The sequence below is a fragment of the Engraulis encrasicolus genome, chromosome 9 (assembly GCF_034702125.1).
Source record: "Engraulis encrasicolus isolate BLACKSEA-1 chromosome 9, IST_EnEncr_1.0, whole genome shotgun sequence".
Taxonomy (NCBI): Eukaryota; Metazoa; Chordata; class Actinopteri; order Clupeiformes; family Engraulidae; genus Engraulis; species Engraulis encrasicolus.
In genome coordinates, this window is record NC_085865.1 from 46,552,398 (window position 1) to 46,563,540 (window position 11,143).

The following is an 11,143-nucleotide window of genomic DNA, read 5'->3' on the forward strand; positions in this document are numbered from 1 at the left end:
CGATATTTGCCCTTTTTCAATCAACGCACAATATGATAATGGAATGGAAATATGCTTGTTTACTCACGCCGAGTCATCAGTCAGGCACATCTCCTGGCAGCCTTGTGTTATTGGTGTGCTGGAACATGATGATGTGTCACGCGAAGGACCCCTAAAAAAGTTGTATGAATTTTACAAGTATTTAATGTGTATTTATCGCAGCAGCAGCCGCATGATTTAGGAGGGGTTTTAAGATCAGAGGTTTCAATACCACCCTTACCTCTCCCTACCAGGGCTTAACACCAACACCCGCCAGGTAGCCAAATGCGGGTGAAAGTCGGTGTTGGCTAGTAGATACCGAAGGTTCACTAGCCATTCTGGCGGGTCCGTTACTATTCTGAATGATGAGGCACCGCATTTTGTAGTTTTTTTCTTCGGACCGTCTTTGCTACAAAAGCAATACAATGCGATTTCGCGAGCCTACAATACCCATGAAGCACCTGTGTCACGTGTCACCTGTGTCTCACGCAAGCCAGGAATCTGATAGAGCTAGTTTTGCGAAGAGGAGTGACAGCGAGCTACCAGGACATCAGCGTGCGTTTGGAAATGTCACTGGAAACCTTCACGTGAAAATAAAGTAGCGAAGTTCATCTCAACTGACCTGTTTTGCGATCTGTCATTAGTACAATACTTAGTAGTAGTGGACATTAAAATGACCAAAGCGAGAGGAAAAGTGAACCCAGGTAGCAAGCACAGTCAGCCCGATTTTGGCTGAATGTCGGCACTGTCGGCTGAGAGTCGGCTCGGCTGGAACACTGGTTACCGTGACTCAGCCAACACTTCATAGAACACTGAAAATAACTGTCACTTCATGCAGTAACTGAGCCAACACTCGGCCGACACTGAAAATAACTGTCAGTCTCATGCAGTAACTGAGCCAACACTGAGCCGACACTGTCGGCATACGGTAATAGGGCCATTATTGGGCCGCGGACAAAGCCAGAATTGGGCCGACTGTCAGCACTCGCGAAAAAAGGATCGGGCCAACAATGGGCCAGATAAACTTTGCTACCTGGGAAGTGAAAGTCTCAAGACTGATTAGCGCAGTGATAAGACAAGGACACATGCGGCATTAATAATGTTTGGTTTAAATTATTTTCTGATTTGCCTGTAGGCCTATGTCTTCATACCTTAATATTCCTCCATGTTTCTTGTGCTGTTGTTCCCGACTGTCAAACCGTTCTTAAAAAACGCGCAGTAGGCCTAGTAGCCTTCCAGACTGCACAAAATTCATCCCATTGCATGTCGCTTCGCAGGTGTCTGTCTCGCCTTGCCCCCGTTAACCGTTTGTATTTTAAACAACTCACTATTAAACGGAATGATAGGAAGTCGTAGCCCCTTCTGTAGTTACCGCATTTGTGTATGCTTTCTAGTGGAAACTTATAAGCAAATAGAAAAGGTGTTATTCCACATCCATGACCGAGGACCAGGCGAACTTGACAATGACTTTACGCTATCTACTGTGCGCATCAATTTGGACGGCGACCTCCACAGATAGGCCTATATGATATGAAGAAGTCCCTCCAGATTAAAGACGAAAATATTTTGCTCTCGTGTAGCTTACATTTGTGCCCTTCCACAACACTGTGCTTGGTGTTTCTACATGGTAAATATAATGTAGACCTAGGCTATATTCCTCAGATCAGTAAATCTATTCTTTCATGCATGCATGGGCAAGTTAATAGGCCTAACAATTCTAATTATTAGGCCCTATAGCATAATATATTATACTGTATTATACTGTATTATATTATATTATGTTATGTTATGTTATGTTATGTTATATTATATTATATTAGCCTACATTACAGGGCCTACAGCCTAATTCATTAAAGCTGCTATGATGGTTAAATTATGGCTAGTGAAAAGGCCCAATGGCTAGTGAGTCAGGAAAACCACTAGCCAAAATGGCTGGTAAGCGAAAAAGTTAGTGTCAAGCACTGCTCCCTACCCCTCCATCCATGGCTGAAGTGCCCTTGAGGAAGGCACTTGACCCCACATTGCTCCAGGGACTGTAAGATTTGAGAGGTAATTCAAAACATTGTCTATGTATTAGTATGACACTTAGAGGAGAATTTCTGCCAATTTCAACATGCCAATTGCATTCAGTATTGCTCATGCTACCCTTGCCGTGTCAGTATGCGAGGACACCGCATGCTTTTGTTCAATTCTTTCCGCGATCCTGGTCATTCTAATGGGGTCATGGGTTTGTTTGTTTGTTTATATATTTTTTAAATGTCCCAACATGCTCCAAATATCATCCGAAAGGTTAGCCAACATCAACAGAAAACTTAACACAATAATAACACAACACTAACTTTTGGGATGATATTGGGAGTATGTTAAGACATTCAAAAAATGTAAACACACAATTCCACCATTAGAATGGCCAGGATCCCCACACTGACTTCTCGTCAGTTTTTATGTACACCTACACAAGTAATGATGTACAAGGGTTAAGCTGCTGCTGTATTAGACTTACCAGAAAAGTCCCTTCAAGGCTTTTAGCTGTGCTGGTTGTCCCGTTTAAGGTGAATAATTCACATTAGATGTTCCCTTACTTTGTAGCATGTATTATAGATACATATGTATTTCTGTGTCAAAGACCAAGTGTGAACTAGTATGATATGAACTAGCATACCATATTCCAGGGGTGGGGAACCTTTTTCATTCGAGGGGCAACTTGAAATTCCACAAAGGGCCGTAAAAGTCCTCCGAGGGCCGTACTATAAGCACAAACCAGGATTTCCCCCTGTACTTTAGGCCGATATTGAAGGCAGCCACCTTTAAAACAGACCCCACCTTCTCTAGATCCCCCGAATATAATCAAATTGTATTGCAAATGTACTTTCTAAGAGTCCTTTACAAAATGTGTCATATTTCATGTGAAGCTGCATAACATTAAAATTATATCGGGGCCCAGATAAAACGGCCTCAAGGGCCGCAAATGGCCCTCGAGACATAGGTTCCCCACCCCTGCCATATTCAGTTGCCATATTGAACATTGATGTAATTTCATATTGCTCTCAGTGTGATACTATGTACATGTGGCATTGACCTCCCAATCTGACAGTGGAAGAAAGGAAATAGAATGTTACGAGGTGTTTTATATAAAATCCTTCTGTCAACTTGTGCCAGTGTTCTGGCCTTGTCTGCGCGGGGGAACGCTTACCAAGGAATGGCCAAGGTCAATCTGCTGCCAGCTGGCCTCCGCACACTTCACATTCTCCCATTCCCTCTGTGCTGTATTGTTGTTACCTTGTCTTCACACTTAAGGATAAAGATAGCCCTGTGAAATTCTTACTGGATACCTCCCTTTGATTAAGGACACCCTGTACTGAACAGTTCGTGCTCTATTGACTTGTTAGCTCATTGTTTGGCAATGTGCTGCTAATGCTTTAGTCTCTTAACATGTGACAAATAAACAGAAGTCAGTTTGTATTTAGATTTTTTGCTAAGAAATGTATACAGTGTAAAACCATGTTGAGGGAAACATAAAGGTACTGGGAATTAAACATACAATACTTTAATTACTCAATGTCTGCATTATAAAATACATGCCATGAATAATGGTATCACCCCCTTTCTTGCTCTGTTCTGTATTGATTGTTAGGAAACTGTAACTATCACAATTTATTGTGAAAATGTCTAGATAAAGCACATATGCTCAAATAGAAGGTACAGTTGACAGAGGGGGGCATTTGAGGTTGCTTGTATGGTGTAACCTGACTCATCTGATTTTGCATTGTTTCCTTGACGTTGTCTTTGAGGACAAAGATAACCTGTGAAATTCTTTGTCAGTGCCGCTGTCTGATTGAGGAGTAGCCTCAGCATGTGTGGAAGGGTGATGCTCAAGTTTAAGGACGTGTGAAGGTCAGCTCCCCTCAGCTGTTCACACACTTGCGGTCTAACAATTCTACCCTCTAAGCCTCTTCCCTTGCCTCTGACAACCTGCAGTCATGATGGCACCTGCAGTTTACTAGACACCTTGATGTCTTTTGTATGGAAGAATGTATGTATGACGGAAACTTTCAAGAGATTGTCACATTGGTATTATGCTACAATTCGTGATGTATAAGGTATAACTATTGTACTGTTTGATTTGTTTTTATCTGAAGGTTTTGCTCCTGGTTCAGAGAAGGAAGACACCTTACACTCTGCAGATGATGTTGAAGGATTTACAAGGAGGTAAGTGAAGCTCTCTGTATTGTTTTCTCATTAATTGTTGATTTGATTGTTTAAAGGAGATAATTTTATTTTTTACGCTTGAACAACTCTATGCCTGCAGAGTGACATGCTTTCCTACTGTCACCTAAGCACCACCACTTTGGCAACCTTATTTTGCAATACAGAAACAAAACAAAAATCCTTCAATGGAGTTGTTGCCAGTCCACTCTATTATGTTCATAGATGTGTAAGAAAATTACTGATACAGTTTAATATATCAGTACAAATTTAAATCTAATTCTGATTTCACAGGAGCTCTTGTGGATGGTATGGGTTTTTGCATTGAAATCTTTAAATTTCATTTAAATCATTGAAATGTAAAAATAAATCTATGTATGATTTGCATATGCAATTGGCACGGCATAGGTCAATATTGGCCAGCTACTAGAGATAAACATTTCATGTTTGTGTTATGTTTAATCTTGCCCTCATTGGACCATGATATTGATACTAATAATTTGTGCTGGGATGCATTATCACGGTCCTCTTCTCATGGTTCATATGGATTTATGTGGTTTGAAACATACTTGTATTGCTGTACATATCTGGAATGTGGCAATGTAGATTAGTACATCATAAGGAATGTAAAAACTCAACTGCAGTTTCACTTCATTTGACTTAATTACAGGGAGGGTGTAAAACAGGCATGACACATGACTGTCAGAAAGGCACATGACACTGACACTACTCTTGCCCTGTTGTCTGTTGTCTCTGACTCTGTTCTTGCTCTTAGTCTGATAACCTGACAATCGGTTTTATCTGCAGTCAAACACAAACAAAGTTGAGGCTCATTTTCAGATTAGAATGACAATATAAGAATGTGTCATGACTTCTTATGGCCTCAGAAAGTATATTTTCCAAATACAGTTTGCTTCCTAGTAAAAATATGTGATGGTGGTGCATTCTCTGTACAATAGACTTTTTCTAGACATGATAGTCACTGTGAGGTTTCTGCTCAAGTTGATACATTTTGGCAAGCTGCAGGGGATTGGGAAGGAGGGGATTTAAGACATAATATGTTCTACTTGTCAATGTGGACATGAAAGATTTGCCAGGAGTTTATATTTCATGTGTATTTCAGGCACATGGTAAGCTTGAAAACGGGTGGAGCTTTGTTAAATTATTTTACATCTGGCATACTGAGGTCTCTCCAGGCATAGGGTGAAAATCATTCAGCCTCAGTCCTAGACACTTTACAAAATAAAGGATGACTGTGGGTGGCACAGAAGAAGAACCAAGATCTTGCTCATGAAATGTGTGTTTAAAAAAAGAACATAGCTGGATAAAACGCGATATGCATAAACCTTGGATTTTCATTAGAATGTGCAGTCCTTGTTATTATTATTATATGCCATATTGATCAACGTTTTTTACATCCAAAAACATTTGTCTGGACCCCTTTTCTGAAAAGAGTCATTTATAACCTCTTAGTTTCTTGGTTGTTGTTGGAAATGGCATTGCAACACGCTAATTTGCTGAAGTAACTAGCAACAATAATTTTTAAAAATATATTTTTTAGGGCTTTTTTGCCAGGACAGTGGAGAAGAGACAGGAAATGAGTCGGCAGAGAGATAAACAGGGAAGGATCGGCAAATGACCTGGGCCTCGTTTCCGAAAGGGCCTTAAGTACTACTTAACGCTACGTGCTACTTAAGTTCACACGTAACACCATCGTAGAGCTCACGGAGCGTTTCCCAAAGCCAACTTAGCAAAGAACCATCGCAGGTTGAAACGTAACTCTAAGAGCAATCCACGAGTGATCTGGAGTAGTCTTAACGCGCTAAGATTGATCGTAACGGCATGGCACAGTGGAGACACCCACACGCCATTCAGCTAGTCGTTGCGCCCTCTTTCATTTTCAAGTACCCTAAAAGGGAAGGCGACGCAGAAAAGACACGATAGTTTTAGGATAATGGTAAACTATGACATAAAAAGGCAGCGATGGGGATTCGTGTAGATTTTTTGTTTTAATAACAGCAGACTGGCGTGCAAAATGTTCCTCACAGTTTTTAAAGCCTTGAGTGCGCCGTACTTTGCGCGCCGCTCCCCAAATGCGCATCCCAATTTGGAACTACTTGTCTTCTTAAATATTAAGCACAGTAGCCAACTTTGTCTGATTTAACGGCGTAGCTCATGGTTTTGCATGATTTCATTGTGTGTGTGCATTTTATTTCATTTACCAACAATAACTCCTGTCGATAGTTGCAAACTGCTACAAATGTAGTCCCACCCTTATAGAAAACTACTTTTGATACGCCTTAGATTTTGTAAATGGTTTAGCAGCATGACGGCGCAGTTCACCTCGAGGACACTTCAGCACCACATATTTGGACAGCGATCCTTAAGAGCGACGCCACAAATGATCTTAGAGGCTGTGCACGCGCATTCATGTACGAGTGTCTTTGGGAAACAGTCGTAGGAAATCTAAGAACATTCGTAGGATCACTGGTTAACGACACACGTAAGGCTAAGAACCATCGTTATCGGGAAACGAGGCCCTGGGCCGGAATTGAACTCGAGTCCTCGACGTAGTATCCCAGTGCCCAACCGTTACACTATGACACGGCCAACAAGCATTGATGATGTCAAAAAATCACACCTCAACTGGAAGAGATTAGTGTTATTTGTGTTATTGTTATTTGGTGTTTGTGTCTGATTTGAAAGGACATTTTGTGTACATGTGAACGTCTCCCTGTCTTGTCTGGAAATGTCTGGAATGTTATGATCATGTGTGACGTTTGTGTATTGATTGTTGTCTTTTGTAGTGTATAAGAATTGTGTAATAAGGAAAAGGAAAATCCATGGCAATGAAAGCTTTCATTGCACCTGCTGCTTGCTGGTTCATTATCAGCTTACCTTTGAACTCAAATGATAGAGTTCTTACTTTCCCACCATGAAGTATAGAAAAGGAAAACCAGGATGATTTTACACGCCTTTTATTAATCACAAAACAAACATTAAAATAACATTCTCAAAGTATTTTTACATCCCTGCTTGAGTTCACATTTGAGCTGCAAAGTAAAGTTCTGCCTACCCCAAGGCAACTAATGCTTTCTATTGTAAATCTATTATCATGTAATCTAATGTGTCGTTTGCATCCCTTAGGGAGAAAGTGAAATGATCACATTTTTCTGTCTTGGGGGTCTTCTAAATCATTGTAAGGCTCATATTTGTTTAGTGGTGTCCAGAACTTTCACTCTTTACCTTTCTGCAAAGGAAATCAGAGAAAAGGAAGGATGAACAATCTGCTTTTATCTTAGTAATGGTCTGGTCAACAACATGTAGATTGGCATGAATTTTCTCAAAGTTTCTGGGTAGTGGTGTTGTTAAATATAGACCCAAATCAATTTGCTGTTACTTGACATGGTGTCAATGAGGAACAATGTGCAAAGAATTAATGGCAGTGTTGTGAACTGACCTTGCCACCTGCATCACAGCTCTTGACTCTAATCTTGTTGACCTGAGACTCAGCTATGTCAGCTCTCTCCTCAGCCTCATCCAGCTCATGCTGCAGCTTGCGGAACTTGGCCAAGTTGCTGTTGGCCTGCTCCTCCTGAAATGCAGCTCCTCCTAAAATGAGATGAAAAAGTCACAACATGAAGGAACTGCTCACTATATATGGGGGTAATGTTAGAAATGGCCAATGAATTACTTACAGCCTCCTCTGCTGATCTCTTGTAGGATTTCACTTTCAGCTGCAGCTTGGCAACCAGATCCTGAAGACGATGAAGGTTCTTCTTGTCTTCTTCAGTCTAGACAAAAGGTTAGTAATCCATATTTATTTTATGTATTTAAAAAAAAACATAGAGAAAAGCGAACTTTTTGGTGTAGTGTTGAAATCTTTAGTACCTGGTGGGTGAGCTCCTTGATGCGATGTTCATATTTGCGGATCCCTTTAACAGCTTCACCGGCCTTACGTTGCTCCATCTCCACTTCAGATTCTAGTTCCCTGACCTACAGTGTATGTAGGCATATTTCAAAACTGTTAAAACACAGTATTCAGAAAACAAAATCCCTGCCATAAGGTGCCCTAGCCAATTCAATGAACCAGCTGATCCTAATTACCTCATCTCTTAATATAAGCCAGGTTCATTAGCTAATTAGTGAAATCACCTGTGTTGAGAGCACAGCCATAAGGAAATAAAAACCTAAGCAATACTTTTACTCTGTCAGTCCAGTGTTTCTACCTTTGCCTGGTACTTCTGGGCACCCAAGTATGCCTGGTGTTCTCCTCTTAGCTACAGACGGAAATTAAAATGCAATGAACCACCAGATAACGGTCAACTAAATTCAGCACTCACTCTCGACTACAACTTCTGAACCTGCTTCTTGCCACCCTTCATGGCAATAAGCACATTATTCTAGATACTTGTTTTTGTTTTTTTAATTAAATGCAAAATTGCTTAATTGGTGTTTATATTCATGGCCGTAGCCACATATGAGGTAAGGGAGGTCCGGACCTCCCTAATTTTTAGAGAAAATAATATATTTTTTTAATCTCAGTTTTTGCATACATATTTTTGCACATTTTTAGTAGTTTATTTCCAGAATTGATGTTTCCCATTCACAAAAATAAATGTTCCATGAATACTTACCACCACCATCAAATTCTAAGTATTCATTATGACTGGGAAAATTGCACTTTTCATACATGAAAAAGGGGATCTTCTCCATTGTCTGCCATTTTGAATTTCCAGAAATAGATATTTTCAGCTGCAAATTTTGGTATTTTGGTCATACTAGTAAATATTAGTTTATTATTTAGCAAATATTAATGAAAAGACCAAATTTGGCAGAAGACAGCATAGTTTCAATATGCAGCATAGTAGTTGCAATAGATACTCTGGACACCAACCCACACAGTGCACCTTTTAAAAAATGTCAGCGAGCTGCGCGCACACTGTGGACCTCCCTTAATTCCAACTCCTGGCTACAGCCATGTCTATATTGTTATTATGATCCTTGTTGTGAAAAAGCACACACTGACCTTCTTTACACCTGTTCTCAAATGCTGTATTAATGGATAAAAGAGTTCATTGTTTTGTACTCATTGCTACATTTTGCATTAAGTATTACAATTTATTAGATTTGAAGAAACAGAAGGTATTGCTGGGAGAAGGGACATCAATGAGCGCCTTTACATACTTGTACTATAGTATTTCGATTTCAAGCACAATATTCTCAGTATTTGGTTTTTAAACAAGTCCCGGAACATTTTGTCTACACTGTGATGCAGAGTTCTGCAACCTGAATATTGCAACACAAAATATGACCACATTCGGAATTAATAAAGAATTCACATTACTTGTGCACAAACCAAATACTTCCACCGTTCTATTTAAAGTCTCTGCGATCATATTTAGTTTGCTTGCATGGAGGCACCTGACTCTTACTCTGCATTGTTTCCTTGTCATTGCCCTTGTGGACAAAGATAACCTGTGAAATTCCCTGTGAGTGCTTGTCTGACTGATTGATTGAGGAGCACAGCTTGTGATGTTTGAATTTATGTGTAGCTAAAGGTCATCTTCCAGATTTTGCAGAGATTCATGGCATGGTGTGTTTTTTTATCCACCTTCTTCATGGCCCTAGGCGGTCAGCAGGCTTACTACCACTGCCTGCTGTTCTCTGTGACTTTATATCTTAATTGTGTAAGAGATTTTTGTTATTTGTTACCTAAATCATGCTGTATTGGGCAATTATGGTTCTGATGTTTATTTGTTTTCACTTGAAGGTTTTTAGAGATACAACCTATCTGGCACTCATCAGCTCATATTGATGATACTATATGAAGTGGTAAGTGGATATACCTTCAATTCTGCTCTTTATCTTTAGTTCAGATAACTACCGTACATTAGTTCCTGTAAAACAGGCAATCTTAGACATCACAAGAATGTCATTTTGTTGTGACATTGCTGTGTTTTTTTAATGTTAGAGTTTTGTATATGTCAATTGTGATACATACTTCATTACAGCTTGACGCGGACTGTTACTTTTGCAAGTTTTTTTCAACATCTGTATTCCTAGTTTGTTTAATATGGAGGAGAGACTGACATAGTGCCTGCAGACTGTCTGCTTCCCTCCTACCACCTCACACCAATCTATTTCCATCACTGCTTGTTAGCAATCCACCCAAAGCTCCTCATGTGTACCAACGGTAGAGAGTCATTTCCATTGCTTAATTAGTGTATGTATCTAAGAAGATAATGTCATACTGCATCTAAATCTACTTATACTGTTTATGAATGATATGCATATGCATAGTTGCTCTAACAATATATATCATATATATTTTTTATTTTTTTGAAATTCAGTTCAACCCATTTTGTGTCGTGTTTTGAAGTAGATATACTATGCCTATGCCCCATAGATTAGAATAGTTGTACATACTGTATAACAATTGTATAACAATTGTATAACAATTGTATAAGAATAAGAACTGTATAAGAATTGCCTAACCTAACCAATACCGAGTAGATTGTATAATACAAAAAAGCACACACATTGCAGCCTCTAATGGCGTACAAAGTGCCTATCTGACTGCTGATATAAATATTATGTCAATATTATATGAATATTAGAATTGTTTGGTCCTTTACTTTTGTCCTGGAGAGCAACTCCATAACATTCCTGTAGAATTCCTGACTTGTGAAGGAGAAGGATAGCTGTGAGTGTTGAGATCAGAGCTGTGCTCACAAATTATGCTCCATCTGTTGCTGTCTCTACACACATGTTGCCACTTTTTGTCTTTTTGGTAGCGACAAGACCCTGTAGACGAGCTCAACCAGACAAACAAGCTACACCAGAGGAACCATATCAGCAAGAAAAGGACTGAATGGAGGATGGACCTTAAGTTTTGGTAAGAGATCAGACACAATGT

At 39.7% G+C, this 11,143-nt stretch overlaps 1 long non-coding RNA gene across 10 annotated transcripts in view; it reads left to right on the top strand.

The window, feature by feature from the left end:
- LOC134455906 (uncharacterized) overlaps positions 1–11,143 on the top strand; it is a 212,239-nt gene that overhangs the window by 170,050 nt on the left and 31,046 nt on the right. For all 10 annotated transcript variants that reach the window (XR_010036193.1, XR_010036192.1, XR_010036194.1 and 7 more), the window contains 4 exons: positions 4,158–4,227; positions 7,948–8,029; positions 9,998–10,059; positions 11,022–11,122. This is a non-coding gene — a long non-coding RNA (uncharacterized LOC134455906). The remainder of the gene's footprint in view (positions 1–4,157; positions 4,228–7,947; positions 8,030–9,997; positions 10,060–11,021; positions 11,123–11,143) is intronic.